The 21,898-nt window shown below is 42.4% G+C and overlaps 1 long non-coding RNA gene across 1 annotated transcript in view; it reads right to left on the reverse strand.

The window, feature by feature from the left end:
• LOC306802149 overlaps window positions 1–21,898 on the reverse strand; it is a 189,163-nt gene that overhangs the window by 130,342 nt on the left and 36,923 nt on the right. Inside the window, exon 10 of the long non-coding RNA XR_013774281.1 lies at window positions 9,796–9,892. This is a non-coding gene — a long non-coding RNA (uncharacterized lncRNA). The remainder of the gene's footprint in view (window positions 1–9,795; window positions 9,893–21,898) is intronic.

Consider the following 21,898-nt stretch of genomic DNA (forward strand, 5'->3'; position numbering starts at 1 on the left):
TCTTCTAAGCCTCTTTTCCTTAAGCTGTCAAAACATCACCTACTCTGCTGTCTCACCCTCCCTGGCTGATAGCACCCTGCACTTTTACACTGTTTGTACTTGCTCTGCTTAGAATTCAATTTCCTCTGGTGATCTGCATGCAGGCAAATATTGCCCAGGGCACTAATGTATATTTGTTCTTCTTGAATTGCACACAGAAATATTGTTGCTATGCGGCGAGCACAAAACAATCCAGAAGTCACCTGACATCCTCCATCAAACATTTAGGAGTCATCAAACTTAATTTCCCCTTTGTGCCATAAAACACCGAGAGGAAGCTTTAATAGATTGTATTATGTAACGGTTCTATAAAAATAGCAGGCCAGCACTGGAGCACTTCCTTCCTGAGGCCCAATAACCTATGCTGAAAGGATACACACTGGTTTCCCTGGCAACCATGAGAGATGACACTAGGGGAAAAACAGCAACAAAAGGACCATTTTTTGCTTAGTAAAATAAGGTCTGGCTTCAAGCTTGTGATACAGTGAATACAGAGTGCCTGACAGAGAGAGAACCAGTTAATAATTCTGCTCAGGTCCCAGTGACCTTGCAAGGCTGTTAATGCTTTTCATTTCTTCTTCTACTGCCTGTAGAAAAAAAAATAAAAATCCAAAACCACAACAGCAAATTCACTTCAGCAACTATTAAAGTTTTAAATCGTTAAAATTAAAAAAAAAATAAAAGAAAAAAAACCACATTTGATGCAGGATTGTGTCAGAGATTGATCTGACCTCCTAGCATTTCCACATTTCTCCCCTCCACTTGCATAGATCTCAGGATTTCCACATTTTGGTTCAAAGAGACTCCATTTCCAAGCCTGCCATGCTTAGTACTCCATTGGCCAGCAGACAGCTGTTTTCAAGACAGGGCCTTTGCAATAACTGAAAACAAACTCCCCCCACAAAAAACCTCACAGTGACACAACACCACACTAAAGGCACAACCCAATGAGCAAGAACACTTAACAACATCATCTCTCCTTATTCAGCCCTTCCACAGCCCCACACTCTCACAAGGAGCCAGAGAGGAAAGTGACAAAAATGTTTTTTGTTTCAGTCTAACCATAAGGGCTGGAAGTTTCCTTGTGGCATAACCACATGAGCTTATTCTTGTCACCTCCAGCTTTTCCTGGACAATTTTTAACCCTTACTTGTTGCAAGAATTCCTGCTGAGGCAGCTCCTACACCAAGTTGCTTTCTTCACTTGCCCCTCACAAACCTCTGGCACATTAGAGTATTACACAGTATCAGTGGGCAAATGCATGTTTTTGAGAAAAATTTTTAAAAAGGGAAAAAAAAAAAGTCAGTTGTTTTCTCTACAATCTGGAAAGCAGCTGTCTAAGGCTCACTTCCAGCCTTTCTGAAAAACTCCCTTCCTCCTCCTTGTCAGTCAATAATTGAGGAAATGCATTTGAACAGGAAGTGTAGTGGCACACAACTCTCCTGCTGAGCAACTCCACCATCTTGAAGCGATCCCGGGCTCCTCACGCGAGCGAGTGAAATGTAACATGTCCTGCTGAGGAGGAAACCCAGGAACAGAGACACGACTCTACAGCACCAGCAATCCTGGCTGGAATGCCATTTCTGTCATTAGAGTTCCTTTGCTAAAAGCATGTCTTCAGTCTTCAAGTGGATATTTGGATATTCCTCTTCATTTCCTCTTGGAAGTGAAAAGGTGTTTGCTGTGGCTGTATTTCAGCAGGGGATTAAGTCACCCCTATGTGTTACCTACTTCACAGGATCACACACGTTCTTTTAGACCTGCTCACACCAGGTGAAATTCTCCCCCATACACAAGGCCAAGGCATTACATAACTATTTAGGAGCTTAAACAGGATTTGAGGGATGTGTAAGGCACTGTATCTGGATAAATTTCCCTCAAGATTATTCAATTCTGACACACTAACCCTTTCAAACACATACACGAGGACTTTATGAAGTGTCCAGTTTTTGCCACCTTCAAGGCAGTTTCGTGCAGATAGTACAACATTTTGTGGCTCCCAGCCCTAAAGTTAGCAATGACACAGCAAGGTAGCAACAGACCACAAAGACAGCTGTCACAGTGAAGTTCAGCTCCATTAAATCCAATTGCCCAATGGGATATTCCCTAATCTAACAAGGAACAGAGCCTCTGAATGATGCAGAAGCAGCAGCAGGGAGGAAACCTGGCACAGAGTCCCAGGAATTGAAGAGCCCAGCAGCAGCACAGTGCCTGTGTGTCCCCATGCTCATCCAGCAGCACAGTTGGTAAGTAGGGAGGCAGATGGAATAATCCCTCAGGTGTCCTACAGCTCCTGCTCCTACCTGGGAGCTGCCAGCCCAGCAGCCACATCTTCTGACTTCATTGCAAATCTTCATTAACTTGGAGAAAAAACCCTCTCTCTATCAGAAATGCCTCGCTCGCTGCCAATCGAGCAGCCACCAACAGCACCCTCTCCTACCCTGACAGGATGCCAGCCCAGGCACAGTTTACTCACAGCCCAGTTACTTAGTTACTATGCTAATTAAGCACTTGAGTAGGTAGTGCATTAACGTGCCAGGATTTCAGAAGTTGATATGAGCTCACTGGGCATTTCCACTTCCGAGTCACAGCAAGCAGCACAGGAATAATTAAACCAGCTATAAATGCCTCCAAAATGTAAGACAGACTGTTCATCTGAATTTTAAGGGCACAAGCATACAACATAGAATATTTTAAAACAATAAAGGAGAATTCACAGTCAGAGCTAAGTCTACAAAATTACCCCAAATATACTTAAGACAACAAAAATACAGGGAAGGTGCAGCAGTCCTGAAGCAAGCTGTAAGGAGGTGAAACAGACACCTGAGAGCATGCCAAGGCAGGTTAGTGCTGCCAATTAGAGCATGCTGAACTTGCAGCCACTAGTACCTGCTCACTGCCCTGCAGACACACTGCTGGCAGCAGGCTGTTAACATTTAACCAGGGCTCTGGGGCTGCTGTGGGATCTTGGTGAGCCTCTGGAAACCTACACAAGCTCCCTGGCTTTAGGCTGTACCTATGGGTTCAACACACACAACCATGGCACTCTTGGAGGATAACACCAGCAACTTCCTACAGCAACTGTCCAGCCAGCAGCTAGGCCTGGATTGCAACAATTAGGCTAGTACTGATACTGGCAACGACAAGAATTAAGGACAAATATCTTTTACTCCCAAATTAGCCATTTTCCCAGTTTACCTATGTAAATTGTATCATTTCACCATACCAGAGAAAACAGGAGCCCCAAAGGCAGGCAAAGCTTTTGATACTTTTAAGTTTGAGATAGTGCATGCTTCCAAAATAAAGTGCATGTCAGGATCAGGTCCTCCAGATTTACATCTTAATCCTTCCAGTAACAAGATCACAGCTGTTTAAAACTGTGCTGTAACATTTTCTCTTGTGGAGAAGGAGGTTATATATGAAAACCTAAGAGCAACCACGCTGCCTCAGAACAAATCACCCATCCCAACAGCCTTCCCCCAGTGGTAGAGAGCAGATCTCTCAGAAGGAGCAGAAGAACTGGGTGAGCACACACGATACCTCCTGGCAGTCTCCCAGCAGCCAACCATTTGAGGATCAGAGACTTCCTGTGCCAGACTCCTTTTTATCTATTTAGTCACCCTCAATTAATTTCTCTTTCATGAACCTGTCCAGTTGACCTTTGTACCCATAAAGCACACTATCTGGTTGCTCTAAGTGGATAGACAGGTATCCCTGGTATGTGAGGCAGCAGCATTTTACTGCTACTGAAGGGAGGAAACTACAAACCAAGAGCTTTTGCAAGGCTGCCTGCTTGACACAGCTCATGATTTCCCCAGCACTGCCTCCCACCATGCAGGCTACGTGATGGAATCAAGGAGGTGGGATAAAGCTGGACATCTCAGTGCTACCAGATCTGTAGAGACACAACAATTAGAAGCCTGAAAACAATTTAGGATTCGTGGGGACTTTCTGATGGCTGAAAACCTCTGAAGTATCTGAAAGCAAGCAGGAGTTTGCAGGAGCATCCCTATTTAAAGTGCTATAAAGCTGCCTCTGCAAAATGCATCAGAGAATAACATGGAGAAATTAATTTCCTTAGCTCCAAATCCGCAAGGAAGAAACCAGTGGCTGAAACCATCAAATAGCAATCTTTAATCAGTGCCTCACTAAAAGCTTGTTGTGATGACAAATTAAATGAAGACAGAGAAAGAAATGAAGAAGCATAGAAACACTTCAGACATGCTACCACAACTTTGAAGCCAAAGTTCCATCAATTCTCATCACAGCGAGAAAGATCTCATAAGACAAAAATAAACCCACCAGAACCACCAAAGCAAAAGTTACTGTCTCTTGGCACCACTGAAATATTCACCCATAACCCTCCTCACTGGTGTGCCAGCAAGAACTGCAGTACTTAAGTCCTACTTGAGCACTGAAAACAGCCTTTAAGTGGCATTGAAGTGAGCAAAGCAACCGTGCAGACCCCTTGGACAGGAGGGAATTCTGCCATCTGTGCTCAGCATCTGCTCAATGGATCACCTTCTGTTACTGTATGCAGCAGCTGAGCAAAGCACCTTTCACTCTGGAAGCTTTTTCCATGGTGAAACTGAGGCATCACTCAAGGTAGTCCTCTGATCACAAAGAATCACTGTCCCTGTTAAACAGATTTAAAATTAACCCAAGGAGAAGGTGGAAAAAAGCTTGGAAGATCTCTAAAGGGAAGCCCACAGGAGGACAGATTCTTGAAAACCTCTGTTTTATACATTCTGCATTGAGCAACTTTGAGTGTAAACCAGAAAAGTACAAAAAAAAAAAAAAAAGTCACAGACACTTAACAAGACTCTCCTGAGAATGAAATTGTGGAAAATCATCCAACATCTTCAGTCTCTTGCCTGGAACACAGGCAGAGAATGCTTCTGCTGCCTGCAAAAGGACAGAGAGGGAAAGGTCATGATCTCACCCTTGCTCTGCACCAGTGCACACACTTCATTCTTGGTGCTTGTGCTGTCTCTCTGATTTACACTCTCCAGAGACTCCTGGAAGGAGTGGAGTCTCTGGAATCTTGTCTGAGCTAGCCCAAGCACTGTAAAGATTCCTAGAGCATGTAATCCAGGAATACCATCCCCTACCATGCCTCCAAAAGCCATGGACAAGCCTTCTACATGCACATATTCACACCCTCTAAAAATAGAAATCCTTATGCCTGCAAGCACATCTCACCACCACGTATTAGTTTCTATCACTGGAAGTGTTGAGGATCCTGCCAGTTATAAGGCACACTATGAATCAAACCTGAAATAGGCAGAGAAGAGAATGGAAATTTTGTTTTAAAGGCAAAGTGAGATCTTATGTGTCCCACATTGAGAACTGAGTCTACCTAAATCACAAAAAAGCTCCATGTTCCCTGCTGCTCCCAAGTATAAGCTGTACTCCAAGCAGATCCTGTGCTGTTAGCTGTTACTTCCTTCAGGCAACTCCTGCAGGGAAGCTAATTCTGCTTCCAAGTCACATCTTCAGGGCTCCTTTTGCATGTTTGCTGTCAGGCATCCAGCACATCAAGGCAAACATTTGGAATAAAGCCTTGGGTGCAAGCCACATTTGTTGCTAAATAAACAAAGCCAATGCTAAAAAAAAACAATCATGCTTCAAGGTATAAAGCAACTGGGTTTTTTGGCCAAAGAAACACCCTGTCCCTCATTGCACCCCACATTTGGGGAGATACCTGGGCATGTGATCCCACTGCTGTCTAAAGCACTGATAAAGGCCAAAGGCTGGGAGCAGCCAGGAGAGGAGATAAGCCATTGGACTGACCTAGCAAATCACACGCTTTGTTCAGCATGTTTCCTGGGGATTTGAAACAGCTCTTCCCATTCTCTCTAAACCCAGATAAATAAAGAGTGATGGCTTTAGAGCTTTTCAAGTGACAAGAGCAGGAGGAAAGGCAGGCCTATAGTGGCAGACTTTAACGAGTGTGCTGTCAGCTGACATAGGGACCTGTATATTGGCTTATTGAGCAGATTCCTCCCACAAAGTGACAATAACTTGTCCCTTCACACACAACTCCAGTAAAGCTTTAGTACTTCCTCTATCCATGTCCTGACTAATTAAAACAAAACAAAACCAACCCCACCACAACCAAAAAAAGCCAACACCATCCTGAGAAGGCCAACCTACATCACAGCACTGGGCAGAGAAGAGATTAATTTTCAGTGCTGTAACTGCCTCATGAGTCTTATCTGTCTTAAGTATCTGACACCCCATGACAAAATCCAAGTACTGAAATTTCAGTACAACACTGAAATAAAGGCAATAATAATGCTGCAGGTTGCATGGACAAACACTAAGCAATTAAAGAGCAAAGAGCTGGCACAGAGCAGTTCCACCCTCTCCATGGCACCTATTCTATCTGGTGTTACACCACCAGAAAAACAGTGGTGCTACCTGAGCAACCTGCAGGAGTGGAAAAGGCATAATTGAGCTGCAACATATTCACAGAAATATTATTTGCACTTTTTCTTCCACATGTTCCCACACTCTCCATCTAAGCTGAACAGAACACCCACAAAAGGTTTGTGGTTACAGCAAAAGTAAACCCATTATCAAATTTCTCTGAGACTGTCCTGAAAGTTTACATTGTAAGAGGAAAATCAAATTTTATGCATCTGATTACGAACACCACACATCTCAAAATAAACATGGCCAGCCTGATTTGGGACTATCTGGGACAGAAAACATTCAACAACTGTAGGAAGAAATGTATTTGATACAGGGAGTCTTGTAAATGAACTTTAAATTCTATCAGTTTATTTTCACAGCTCTCACTCACTGGAAGCTGCTCTCTTTAGTTCGATTCCTTTAACTTCAGCACTTGTTTGAATAAATGTTTTGTGCTCAAATATAGCTGTGCTGACAAAAAATGGGTGCAATATCCCATAATTCTCTACAGATGGATTAAGGATTTCTCTCTATCATGCTTCTGACAGTCTCTGTGCAATTCAACAGGTGTATCAAATATTTCCAGTTATCCTCTCATAGTCATAAACACAGAAGAGAAAATTAGGGCACAACTTTAAATATTATATCTGGAATATACAAAGCTGACATTATTAATATGCTTTTGACAAAATATATAAAATGTGTTTTGTAAAAGTGTGGAAGGAATTAAGCTCTAGACCAAAAGGTGTGTGTTTTGGGATTTGATGGGCTTTTTCCTTCTAGGACTTCTCACTGCAAAAGAGGTTTCACAACTTTAGGGCAGATCAGTCAAGCAGACAAAGACATATATGATGGCCACCAGAATTTCTGGTAGTTTCTACAAGAATATATACCATCAAATAGTCTCCAAGATTTCAAGACAAATGCATTTGAGTCCCAACAGTGAATAGCTGATCTGTTCCAATAAAACACAAAATCTGCCTCCTTTCAGAGTTTGACCAGGAACATTTGAATTAAGTCAGTGAATAAAAGGCATTCCATTCAGTGCATTTGCCTACTTTGAAAGGTCTGAAACCAATGAGGATCCCAACAATTATTCTAGGAAACAGTATTTTCTCCAAGCACTTTTGTTGGTTTAAACAAAATTGTTCATTTTGCTCAACTTTGAGGTTCAAGTAAACTAAAAACCTCAGAATTATTCTCAGCTCAAACCCATGAGATCCAAAGAAAAAGGGCTAATTTCACATAGTTTTGGTACTGACTCATGTAGTAAAATTGGGCTCACACTAGTTTTTAGGACAACATGTTTACCCAAAATTGCATAAACAAAATCTGTGAGGACTTCACCCACAAGTGCATTTTTAAGGAGTTCATTCTTGGCACAGATGGGGACAACTCCCATCAGCTTGAATGGAAAACCCACCTGTTTATGTCAGGACTGACTTTGTTCTGCAGCACCTGCAAACACAAGGCAGAGGACCAGCATCCCCACAGCTTAGTGATGGTTCACACCTTTGTGAAGTCACTCTTTTTGATGAGGTGGACAGCAGTGATCAACCAGGATGTGGGCTGGTGTGTTTTCAGAGATACTCAGCAAACACTGTGCCATAGTTAAGCAAAAACAAGAGCACTTCTTCTGTCCATCTTAAGGACTTGTTTGGAATTATAAAGACATATGGTATTTTTAGAGGCTGAAACAAACTGACTCACACTCACCACTGCCAACTGAGAATAAGGCACATTTACTGATGTAACCAATGTTCCACTTCAATCTGCTTTCCCATCAAACCTTAACATTTTATTTTAGCTGCAAAAAGGTTTATTAAAACACTGTAGCAACATGATAATTCTCTCAACTGAGAAATGCAATGCAAAGCTCAAAAAACCCAAACCTATGCAGCTGCACTAGTTTTAAAAAACAACCTGAGTTGCATAGCATTCTACAGACTTCATATTTTATTGTGCTGTTTAAATGAAAAGAAACAGTTATTCCTCTGGGGTTTTTTTACACACACAAAATCAAGGAGGTATGGGGTAACATCTCTAACTCTGTCACCAAATTCACTTTGTGAATTGCTTTTGCTGTCCTTAACTGGCAGAAAATAATGATTTGTATTTGTCCTACAACAGCACCATCGCTCTCTTCCCAACAAACTCAGGTTTTCTGTTATATGAGTTAGACACATAACTGCTTACCCACCCATTTCAGCAAGAGTTGGAGTTAAATTCTGGAACCTGAGCTGTATGGGGGGTTTTAAACTTGCTAGATGGAACATGATTAACATGTTGGATTTATTAATTGGTCACAAAGATACCTCTTACACAGGAAGCAGGAATATCTTTGCAAGAAGGTTCCCAAGATAGAGTATTTTAATTTTCTCTATGTTCTGCTCCCAGCGAAGCAGCTGAGTGAATGACACACCACTTTTCTCCTAGATGACAGCAAACAAAAAGCACAGGAAAAACTTATACTGTAGTGAATCACATGCATATTTTGACTGGTGGAAGCTCTGCCAGAGAATGGAAAGAAAGATGAATTTAGCTGGTTTATCCCTTCCTTCTCCTTCCACGCCGACGAACACAGTGCCTCCTCACAAAGGCTGCCCGCAGGCTGGCGCTGCTCCAGGCAGGCACTGGTGTGTGCCGGCTGTGGATCAGACAGCACTTTGTCCTGGCCAGGATGTGGTCTGCCTTTGTAACGAGCCCCATGCAAACGGGCGCCCATCAGCCCCTGCAGCCGGCTCTGGCAAACACCACTTGTCCCTTCACTAGACATAAATGAACTGTAACTACCTCAAAGGAGAACAAACAATATAAGAAAAGAAGGGGAAACATCCAGATTTAACCAGATTAACGATAACGGCTCTCCCGAGGGAAGGCTCCCTGAAGAGGAGAATTCAGGGACTTATTAGCAGCCATTAACCACGTTTCTGGTTTGTGATGTGCCATGCAGTGAAAAGTACAAATCTATGACTTCCCCTGTAGAAGAATTTGGGAGGATTACTAGCTTCACAGAAGACAGATTAGTCACAGCATAAACTGCTGCCCTAAACATTTCATATTTGTTTTGCATCCCCAGCATCCTTCTAAAAATAAAAGTCACAGGAAAAAATATCTGTGCTGGGCTTAAAAGAAAATGCACAGCACCATCACTACTCCTCTGCTGCACTAAATACTTGTTAGTTATCTGGAGCCCTTATTTTTATCATCTTACTTAAGCCAGGAACACACGGACTTCAGAAAAACTGCTTCTTATCAAAAATTGCTATTGCAATGTTTGTATTAAGAGAAGAACAATGAACAGCAAGGAACTCAGAGTCTTTCCTCAAACTTTCTTACCTTAGTCCTGCCAGAATGCTGTTAATGCATGATCCTGGGAAGAAAGATCAACAGAGTTTCTGCTGTGTCTCATTTTCAGGGATGCAGGATTCCATTTCTGAAAGCAGAAAGATTAGGGTAACTGAAATCTGAAGTACTGATACTGTGCTGACAGCAAGCTCTTAACTCATCATCAGATGCAAGTCTTGTCAACTGTATTTAAACTCAGACACAGAAGCAAAAACTCCATGAAAGCAACAAGAAACAAGGAGCAGCCAGACTGGCCTCTCTCATGATTAACACAAGATAACCACCTCTATCCATCTACAGACTCCACCACCCTGACTAGGGAAAACAGTTTCAAGGGACAATTGGACCCAGATATATCATGTTTGGATAGTGGTGCACTTGCACCAAACTAAAGCAAAGATGTGTCTAAGCAGGTGCAGCTGACTCTGAACTGCAGAGCTCTGAGCTGCTCAGCAACTTAAATATCCCTACCCAAGTGTGAAAGACCACAGCTCCTCCACTCTCTTCACAAGTCTCAGGCCCAGGACAAATTATATATATATATATGCAGATAATATAAAGTAGAATAGTTAGGTATGTTGAACCCAGCATACTTGCAGCATCCTCAGGCAAACAGATTCCTATTCCATCGTGACCTCATCACAGAAGATGTTTGAGACCACTTGCACTAAGCCTGTTCACCAAACTTCAAATCAGCAAGGTGATACAGCCACCTTTTATGTGCCCAGCAATAAAACAGAAACTAATACACTTTGGGCTATTCCAGAAAAAAAACTCCTGATTCTTATGGAATACCACCAGTAAGAGCTCCCAGCATTAAGCAGAGGTCAGTTAGAAAACACTGTGGCAATTATTTAATCTAATTTGAATCTGTGGTCAGCTATTCCTTCTTTGGGAAAACTGAGGACCTTTCATCTTCCACAATTTTTTAAATGGAGATTTCCCAGCTGCCAAGCAGAGACAGACACTAAACTGCATCCAAATTATACTGACAACATCCATCAGCAGGTGCTTGGCACCCTGCTCCTGGTTTGGGAAAGAGCTTCTCCAACCAGGAAGGGGGTCTAGGGAAATGAGACCATTCTCTCCAGGTTGCTCAGTACAGAAGGGGCTCAACAGTGCTTCCCTTACTGCTCAGTCCATTATTTGGGGTCTTCAGGTACTAAAACCTCATTGCTTGCACAGCTACTGCAGCTGAGGTTCAAGTCAGGAGCAGGTTCAGCAAAGGCTAACATTATTCCAGGGCACTCTGAACTGGTGCACTAAGAACTGTTGTGACAGAACATTCAGACAAATCTCTTCTTTTTAATCTCAGTTTTATCAACACTGGGGTCATACAATATACTAGAACAGCCTTCCAGAAAAAATTATCTTTGGGGTTTATAAATCTTACTTACACACTTACAAATCACCTGTGCCTGTCTACAAAGACTCCAGTTTGGCAATAACACTTGTCTGTGTTATTGCACAGTCTCCAGCAACTTCTTCCTTCTCATTCTCTTTCAAATGGTTTTTGTCTCCCTGAAGCACCACCCCCTTCCCCAGCCAGTTCCACTCTGCTCCTAATGGAGATAGGGTTAAATTTACAAAGTGTTTTTATCCTAATTACAAGGCTTTCAGCTAGTACCTTGGTCTCAGCCCCAGCAGGAAATGATATGCAAAATATACTTTCATGCATCTGACAGTCCCCAAAACTACCGGTCATATAAATTCTGCCAATTTACTCTAATTAAAGCTAAGCAGTGTCGTGTGTGCTTAAACGGTCAATCTGTCTTGAAGTAATTACACCTGAAAGCAGGAATACATCAGTTTCCTTCTCCTGGAATTAAACTCAGATGGGGCAGCTGAGAAACAGTCAAGAGACATTTGCTAATGATTAAATCCAAATCACATCTCCTTGCAGTGCTCTTACCAAGTACAAGCTGCTGCATGGATGCTGATGGATTTGTGGAGGAAAGAAGCAGATGGTACAAGGCACTTGTCAACACAGCCCTGCCTACACAAGACTCTCTCTCACACCCAGTGCTGCAGAAGCTCGTGCTCTGAAGCAGTGCAGTAGGGAGGCAAAATGAGACTCTGGGAGAATGTAAAATATATGTTGTGCTTGCAGTCAGAGCTCCTGCTGTGCTGGAGAACTCCCACCTCCCACCTTGGACTGCCATGTCCAAGATGTCTCTCATCTCTTGATGGTCCTTTAGAGAAGACCAAAGATGAGTTTCTAGAAATAGCAACAATATTGACTCAGTTAGGAAAAGATGAAGAGGCTGCATTGCTCCATCCAAATCCTCCTTCCTGCTCTTGTGTACAGAGCAAGGAGCACAGAAGGCACAGAAGGAAAGACAAAAAAAGAAATCATTAACCACTAACCACACTTACACAACCATATTTTGCCATGCCACTCAACAGCAGCACGTAACTCCAAATTCCCATAACTCCTGACACAGTGCTCAAAGACTGTTAGTCAGAAGGATGCTTACTTTGGCCCCCTAGGAGCTGACAAATTCTGCTTTATCTCCCTGGGATCTGACGAGCCCATCCTGTCACACGGGAAGACGATTATGAATGACAATGCAATGAGTAACTTCTTAAAAAGGCAAAAAAAATCTGACTTGAATATTCTCCTCAGATTCTCATCCTCTGCTGGTTCACTGATATGTGCTAAGTTTCCCAAAAGGGGAAGGACATACCACTTGAAGACAAGCAGGAACCAAGTTTACTGCCATTCAGGAGATAATGTCATCAACATATAAAAGCTTATATAGATGCATCGCTAAAAGATTAACCTAAACCCATTTTCAGCCTCCAAATAGGAGTTTGAAAGATGCAATAAACTGTGAAAGGACAAGCCAAGGACCTGTGCAGCTCTTTAAGCTATCTATGATTTGTCCATCCTCAAAACAAACTAAAAAGCAGTTTTTTGTCAAGTTTATACTTGCACTCCTTATACAAGAAGTGAAACTATGTTCCCTCCCATTATCCCACTAATCATCTTCCTTATCTAAACACAAAAATGGGTTTTAATCAGGTTAGATTAAAATATTCTGAAGGATACCTATTTAGGAATCAGAACTATTTATTGCTTAATTACAATACAATCCAGCCATACTCATCAGAACAGGACAGTTTTTTCTATCCCTCTGAACCAGGATTTTTCCAAAATGCCAGAAACAAATTTTAGGTGTACCTAAAATAATCTACTGATTATTATCTAGAAATAGTCTAGGTCTCCAAAATGCAAGCATAGACATGGCATGACTCTGTGACTGAATGTCACAGTTTGTGTTTTGTTGAAATATTCCAGATTAACCTGTTAAAAGTTGCTTTGGCATTAAAAAGCTGCAGTATTGGGCACAGAAGAGAAGGGAAGAGACAAAAACAAAGAGCAAAGTTTTCCACTATCAGAACAAGGCAAAGCAGGATCAGCTGCTTTTTGAAGATAATTTGTTGAGAGAGACCTCACATAGTCCCCAAGGCTGCATTTTCCATTCCAGCCTCACCATGGAGTATTGGTTGCAGCAGGACTGTTAATCACTGCTAATTGTGAGGACAGCGCTGAGGCAGGAACAACTGTCCCCAGTGAAGCCAGCTGAACCAGTAACTTCATTTTAGCTTCCTTAAGGGCTTTGGATGTTCATGATTCCAGTCACTAACAGGAGTGGGTAAGTGAGTGCCTGCCCTAGCAATGAAAGATATTAAGACGGTAAACCTATTTTCTTATTTTAGCCCAGCTAACAACAGAATAAACTAACCTTTACCATTAAACCTGAACCAAACAGCTTAATCCAAGTGTAAGGCTTCTCAGCCACAGCTGTCTTGCACCTTTAAAAAAGGAAAGGAAGAAAAGCTAAGTAAATATTCCCTTTGGAGACATTCAAGATTCCCTTCCTTCCCCCCAGCAGCAGTAATATATGTATCTTCATCTTTTGGATTTTTTCCAAGGTGCTTAACTTTGGAATTTACATATTATGCTTGCCACAGCAAGTGTCTCCTTAGACTAACGCTCCTCTTCCATACAGGTCTAAATTCTGTCACTCCTTTTCCCCAGAGCTTGCAGTAATGAGTGGACAGCTTCTCTGCAGCAATTGTGGTCTGTCAGAAAAAACAAAGCAGAGGAAGTATGTATCATTTGGCTGTCTCCTTAATTTTAGTGTAACAATTCCATTTTTAGGTACAGAGAGTCCGTAATAGAATGGGCATATCCGAGTTTAGCACACAAAGCTCTAAATAAGACTGCTGCTTTACAAAACCACAGCACAGAATGGCAATTGTTTCTAGTGTGGTAACCGCAGTGATTGAGAGATGCCCAAAGTAACTTGTTTTTTAAAGGGGAAACTTTAGTGTGTGGTGGCAAGCTCTGAAACCACCGATATAAATGGATTAGGCCGTGAGCACAGCAAACAATAGTCCCATTACTTTGGCTTAGGTCTGTTTTCACAGAGCTAGAGAGTACTTAAAAAAAAAATCTCCTTGGTCTTTCCAATATCACTGCAGGGCTGGGCCGGGACAGAGACACTTTCTGCAGGCTCACACCAGGATGTGCTAATATTATCGAGCCTTTTGCTTTGTTGTCGTGCTATTCTTGCTTAGCTTCTAATGCTCCATGAATGCATGACTGCTCTTTCCAGTCCACATAACAGCTATATTACTGGAGGTTCCAGCCTGTTGTTTTTCTTCGAAGCTAGGCTTCAGCCTTGGTTAATGTTTGCCCAGAAATATGTAATTGCGGACTTCCTCCTCATAAACCGTTCCAGAGCACAGGCTGCCATCCTTCCATGTTATTATTATCTGTGTGCCTGCAGGCTAGAGCAGGGTGTGCACTCACATTTGAGAGGAGAGATAACCCTTTCCTTGCAGGAAAGGCACTCAGTGCCTTGGATTGAGGCAGCTGCTGCTAAAAACAGGCGACCTGAAAAATTTACTGGTGTTATTTTCTGCCCTCAGATTACAGAATAAAAACACTTTTAGCACAGGCCTACTAGGTCACAAATAAGTGTAAGGGAAGGCGAGTATAAAATCATAGAATAATTTGGGTTGGAAATGGCCTTAAAGATCATTTTGTTCCAGTCCTTCTGCCAGGGGCAGGGACACCTTCACTATCCCAGGTTGCTCCAAACCCTGTCCAGCCTGGCCTTAGACACTTCCAAGGATGTGGCAGCTACAGCTTCTCTGGGCAACCTGTGCCAGTGCCTCACCACCCTCACAGTAAATGGACCTTTAAAGCCATTTAATTCACAGCACTGCATATACTTATTTGTGATTCTTAATTTTTTATTTCTGATTATCACTGCATTTTATAAAAATCAAGTTCTTCTAAGGTCTTGCCCAGATCCTTGCTGGAGATAGCCTGGTGTGCTTTCCAATCTTCACTTTCCCTCTTTGCCCTCAAACCATCCAGATCTGGGACCTGTTAGAGTGTGTTAAAGCTCACATCCAGTCTATTCACCTGGATTGCCTCCAAGGAGAAGCAAGGGTAGAGTGGAAGCCAACTTGAGCCCAGAATCTCACCCTGATATAGATTTAGGGTATGTCTGGCACACAGACTAGTCCAGGAATTGGGAAGACCTCCTGGGTCAAGTAATCAGGCATAGTCTAAGGGATTCACTGTCCTTGAATACACAGATCACAGGAAACAGGGTGGATCAGGCAGAACCTGCAGACTAATCTAAACAAACCCGGGTCCAGCTCCTCTGCTCAGAAACATTAGTGAATATCTGGAGTGCAGTGAACTAAAGCAGTACCTCAGGTGGAGGAGTAGTACAGTGAAAAGTCTTCACTTCCTCCCAGATTGAAATTTATTGACAAGAGCAACAGCTGGAAAAAGCTTAGCCATCACTTAAACCAAAAGGTATCTTTATTTCTGACAACTGCTGGGTTTGAAACATGATGTTTTTAGTAGCTTTCAGATGCCTCTTCTTCCTGTGCTCACTACAAACTATGTGACAGTTTAGAGAAGGGCTGTGTTCCACATAAAAATGAGATATAGCAGAAAGATATTTTAAAATAGAACAGAAAAGTAGTTGTGGCTTAGTGAACAGACTTACAGCTATTAAGTTATTTTGGAAGGAAAGGGCCAAGTAAGTCTCAGGATAAATAGCCAGAGCTCCAGAGACATTGAGGACAGACTCTCATAGTGAAATTACTGAAGGGCCTTGAGTTTACTTCCAAGCCAATTGTGATTTGCCATACAAGGGCAACCTGGTCAGGCTGAAAGCACACACAAAATGGAAATTATCTTCTGAATCACGAGTAGCTTTCCATGACTGACAAACCCACTGTCAGCTCAGACTGATCCATGTGACAGTCATCCACACATTGTCACAGTCTGCCCCAAGACATCCCCCCAGAAACAGGAGCACTTGGCTTAGCAAAATACTCAGAAAAGGTCAATAGGGGTTTGCTTCAGTAAGGAGCCATTCAAAACTGGAAGATGAGCTGCAGGACTGGGCGCTGGCAATCACAATATTAACAAGCAACTAGAGTGGGATAATTTTTGAGCATGAATTTCAACAAAGCCAGCTTGTTGCTAGAAGGGTGTTCAGCTACTGAAGATTTGTCCTTGGATTCCTGTTGAAATCAATCCATAAAAATCATATTAAAGGATTAGGCATCAAGCATTTGTGTGTTGATGTGCATAAGAAATTCTTCACTCACAGACTGCTGACCTTACATTCTTAAGAGGATCTTTTGCCCCATAATAAAGTGTTCACTGTCAACAGTAATTCTTGTGCTTCATGCATCTGTTGACAGAGCCTGAAGAGGAAGCTTTTCTGCAGGTAAAAAGTTTAAATGCTGTGCTCCCACAGGGCCTTTGTCCAAAGCATGATGTAGGATTTGGACATTTTAGCAAATGGCAAAGTACCAGTTGTGATATTTATGCCACAAGTGAACTGTGAAAAAAGTTCACACATTTCCTTCACAAATCACACATTTACTTCAGAAGTTTGGTAGTTCAGGAATTAAACAGCTCTCCTGGCATATCTATCCTTCTGTTGTCATCTGTATTCTTTAGGCACAGACATACTTCTAACACAATTATACAGAATAACTCATGAGCACACAAGAGTCCTTATATTATGTCAACAATCCTTGTTTACTGAATTAATAAATTTATACTGTGCATGTTTTTATAAAAATGCACCATTTCAGATGTCTGAACTAATTTCTAACTAACACTAATTTCACAAAGCACTGAAATCATCCCTGTGCATAATCCATGCACAACAGTGAAGGAACAAAATGACATGCCCAACACAAGCCACCTGTGCTAGTAAGGAGTTCCAAGCAAAGAGATTTAATAGAGGCCCAGAAAAAACATGTTTTATAATTGGGTAACCAATTCCCAACTATGTAAATCCAGGGAAGAACTGGGCACAAAGTTGACCCACAACTGCCTGGTGGGCTGCAGCTACTTGGCCAAATCAAATTCTCTCACTACAGACAGAACTGCACTCTCTGCCTTCTTTCTCTCCAACCATGCAGGAGTACTGGTGGCCTGCCAGGATTGAAATCTCTGCAGAAACACGAGAGGCAGGCAAGGTTTGCTGTGATCCCTCACTCTCCCACTATCTTCCATGGGGACAAGGTATATGATGTATTTCATCTTCCCTGCCCTTTCTGTCTACTTAAAAAATAAATCTCTACTCTAAATTGTTATTGCTGGCATCTCCAGATGTTTCTTTGCTCAAGAAAGTTGCATCAGTTCACACTAAAGCTCTCTGCAGATGTGCACCATTTTGCATGCCAAAGATTTGCTTTCTGCCTGCACTTAAACTAAATGCACTCAGCTACAGAAGTTACATCCATTGAATTGGAATTGGTGTTAGGAAAGGCCAACTTAACACAGCTTGCCAGCTAGAAATTCTATCTCCAGACCTCTGCAGATAATTTCCTAGCCAGCCCCTTGTGAAAGAGTCCTGCTCGATGGTAATTGAATTTACTGCAAGAAGATGGAAACAGTGAATACAGGAAAATAACAGTGCTTCATATCTTTGGGTAAAATGGAGTGCTTGTGGCTTCCCCAGCTCCACAGCCTGCCCTGTTATACCTCATCTATCAGTCCCAAAAGCATCTTTTACTTTTCACAGAATGGTTTACATTGGAAAGGACTCCTGGGAGGTCATCTAATCCAACTCCCAGCTCTGAGCAGGTCCAGTTAGATCAGGTTGCTCAGGGACTTGTCCAGGAAATAAGAGATTCAGTATTAGAGCACTGGGAAAACCATGAAGCATTTCAAGGAAATCACATAGAAAAGTAATTAAAGTTAGCATGTGGAGCCTAAACAGAGAGGCCCCAAGTTTGACTCCAGTTCCTAGGTCCCACTCCTACCTTAGACCACAGGTGCTGAAACCAGGAGCTTTCTGTTTTACACACAGAGTTAAGACAGAGAGGAAAGGTAACAATCACAACCACCTGCATGGCACAGCATGGATTCACCAAAAACTGCTTTTGCATTTTGGGAAATGCATTTTTAGGACAGCTGTTCTATAAGTAGAGAGGCCGGGTCCTAGCCTGATGCAAACCAGTGCTTAGCAGCTGACACCGCGTGGAAAACTGCCTCACAATTTGATTCTGTCAAAAAAAATTCTCTGTAAGGAAATCTTACATATTCTGTTGAAATGCAAGAGACAAGCAGATTCTTCCAGACACCCCCTGGTTCATACTGAATCACTACTAGCACATACATTGGAGTCTTGCTCAAAAACAAAGGACAGAATACAGGGTAACAAGCACTCAGTCACGTCTGACACGCACACTGTTTCCACAGAATTACTCATCTCTGTGAGGTCTGATAGATGTTAAAGGATTTTTCCTAATTCACACACAGATGCCTTGTAAATAAATGGCAACTATTCATATGACTAAATAGTTACTTTGTAGGTATTTTGAGAGAAGTGTTCATGGAGTTTCCAATAATGCCATCCTCAAAACATAAACTGCGCACTTCCCCTCCTTTCACTTGTTTTTCAGGAAATCATATTTTCAGACTTCCTGTGGCTGACACAGCCTGGGTAGGTCAGGCTGTGTTGTATCACATCCCACAGCATGTGGCAGAGTGTGAGCTTCCCACGGTGGTGATGCTCCACAATGCAGCAGGTGAGAGAGTCAGACTGGGAAATGCAGAGCAGCTTTGATTTGTTTCAGTTTCTTCATTCCTGGCATGACCTACAGTTAAACAAACTGGCTGCCAAGGGAAATAGGAAAGGGATGCTCTGAGCTTAACTGTGTGGTTAGCACATTACATCTTTCTAGGAGTTAACCTACAACATTAAATCCAAATGATGGATTTGAGCATCTCTCTCTGATAGCACCATCTGCTTTCACACCCTGACCTAGCTAATCTTAATCCTGCAGGGCCCTAGACTTTCATCAGCAGATAAATTCAGAATTTGATTCCTAAGACACTGCTTTTCTCAGCTCCTTTTTTAAAATTTTGATAGGATTTTCAGGCTAACTTTTCTTCTGCCTATTGCACTTGCAAGCCTTGCTCCAAGAAAACACATTGGCTGTGAACACAGCATAAGACCTAGCCTGAGAAATATTTCAAAAAGACTTCTTGGCAGCAGATAGGGAAAGCAGGCATCCCCAACATAGCCAACAGCTGTTTTCCTACAGTTTCCATATCCCTGAAGACTGGCGATAGGGGAAGAAAAGTGCATACAGCAGGACAAGAGAAGAAAGATGAGGTGAGAAATTAATATTCCAAATGTTCACTAGAGCAAGGAGCTCGTGCTCCTCTCCAGACAGCTCAATGTCCTAGACACCAGATCACTGTATTATCTCTTTAACTTCCCTAATGCTTCACTATAACCAGTACAACAGTCTCTAAAAGAACAAACCGTAAGACACCACCACCCCATGTTTCTGACTCTGTAAGCAACCCTGCCATCTCATCTGTTCATCCTCCCTTAACAGCCAAAGCCTGTCCATTACCATACAAATTCAATTGTAAACAGTCCTCTTATTGCAAATAATTTTAGCAGAACCATACAGCTAATAAATTCGTTCCATTATTAGCAACAGCTTGGGATTGTGAACTAATCAATATCCTGGGGTGCTGAGGGGGGAGACAGCAAATCTAATCAAGACCAAACAGAATTTACACCTAGAATCCTAATTCACAATTAAAAGCTTTGAGAATAGCAATTTACAATTACAAGCTTTGATTCCTGACAGCCATTTTTCTACCTATCAAGCAACAACAATATATTACATTATACACATAATCAAATGATGGTCTTACTGCTCTACAGATCTCTACATTCATCAGCACCATTTTCTCTCTAGAAGGGTGAACAGGTGAGAAAGGCAATTCAGGATCCTTTTGTACTTATACTTTGCTGTCCACACCTTTGTGTGTTAGAAAACAAAGGGGATTGTGACAAAGGGGTTACAGCCAGATATCACTAAGTTAGCTTCCATTTATCTGCATATCCCATTCCTATTAATTACCCTACTGTAAAAGTCAGGGTGCCCAAGGTCAGGGCTGTTCCTATACTCAGATCTGGCACCTGGAACCAATGCTCTCCATCTGGTTATTAATTGCCCTCCCAACTGGCTACTAACACTACTTATCAGGACCTCATCTTCCAACACACTGGGAGAGTTGTTCCATTTCTTTCTGTAGCCCTGTATTTGCCAAAAAAGGCACCCATGCAAGTGGAAGCCGTCACTGCACCCATGAACTGTATAGCTCTGAATCGGGCTACACCCAGTGCTCTGCATTTTTCACCCACGTGCACGCTCCGGAACAAACAACCTGCTCCTTCACTTAGGAATCCTTTGGTTCAACACACAAAACAATGGCATTCCTTGTGAAACTTAGAGCATAAAGGGCAAAAGCAATGCAAGGAAAACTGAGCTTTCCATCTGTTTATGTAGCTATGTGCTGTGTAAAGCCAGAACGCCTGGCTGGAGCTGGAGAGACACACGACTGTGGCACACAAAGCAATCCACCTTCCTTCAGTCTGCTCGCTTCTACCCAGCTGCGCTCGTGGATTCCTGCAAAGGGAAGAACTCAAAGCTCCTCTGGGCACACACTCAGGCTGGACTTGCATAGCAAGAAAAGAGAGGTAAGTGATTTCCTCTTTGCCTTTCTCACCTTGCTCCCCCCTTTCCACATATTTCTCCCAAGTAACTGCTGGGATATAATACAGCAGAGTTTTGTTTAAACCTTCCTAACACCATGACTGTGATTTAGGCAGCAAAAGGATTAAGTCCACATGCCTTAGGAGGAGGCAGGACAAATTCCTGCTCAGCCATATGATTCATTTGAACGGTAGCAGACCTGGAAAAAATTTTAAAAGGTAACATGGGCAGACAATATACACAAACACACTTCAAAAAACTAATAGTGCAATATTAAACAAACATGGCAAAGGGCATATTTGCCTTCTTGTAAGGATTCTATCCTGTGTCTCTCTGCACCCACAACTCACTAGCCTCAAACTCATCACCGCTGGCACAACCATGGACATTACAGTTTGCCATGCAGGATGTGCTTCAAAATCCCACAACGAGCTCAAAACACTGCAGCTCCATTTCTTCCAGCACATGAAATATTAGCAGTCAAGCTGCTCTTAGCACTGAATAAAATGCATAAGGCACTTGGCTTTTGTTAACAATGCTTATTTTGGATGTGCAACCCAAGCAATGGTTTAGATCTAAATTCACAGTAATCCTCAATACAAAACTAGGCTTAAAAAAAAAAAAGTTACTGAAGTCCAGATGCTAAAATAAAGCCTTAAGGAACAGCCCTGATTAGCTGGTGGGGTGTAAGTGCTCTACCCTTGGAACAGCTTGGCAAGGAATTGTCGGAATTCCTCCCTCCTCTTTCCTGGGGGGAGCGGATGCAGTAACAGCTCCCAGGGGGATGACACTCCCTTCCTTTCGCCTGGGCTCCCTGCGGGGAATGGGTCTGGATTTGTTAGGCAGGACTGCGAGGAGAAGGGGGGGATGTAATCCTCACTCCTCACCGGATATGGACACAATCCGAGCTCAAGTTATTGACTTGTAACCTCACCACAAAAGGAACCATTTGAATTTTTGCTGCACTGCAAGGCATGTGCAAAGGGCTGTTACTGAATTGTCAGAGCTT

Source organism: Erithacus rubecula, assembly GCF_903797595.1.
Source record: "Erithacus rubecula genome assembly, chromosome: 5".
NCBI lineage: Eukaryota > Metazoa > Chordata > Aves > Passeriformes > Muscicapidae > Erithacus > Erithacus rubecula.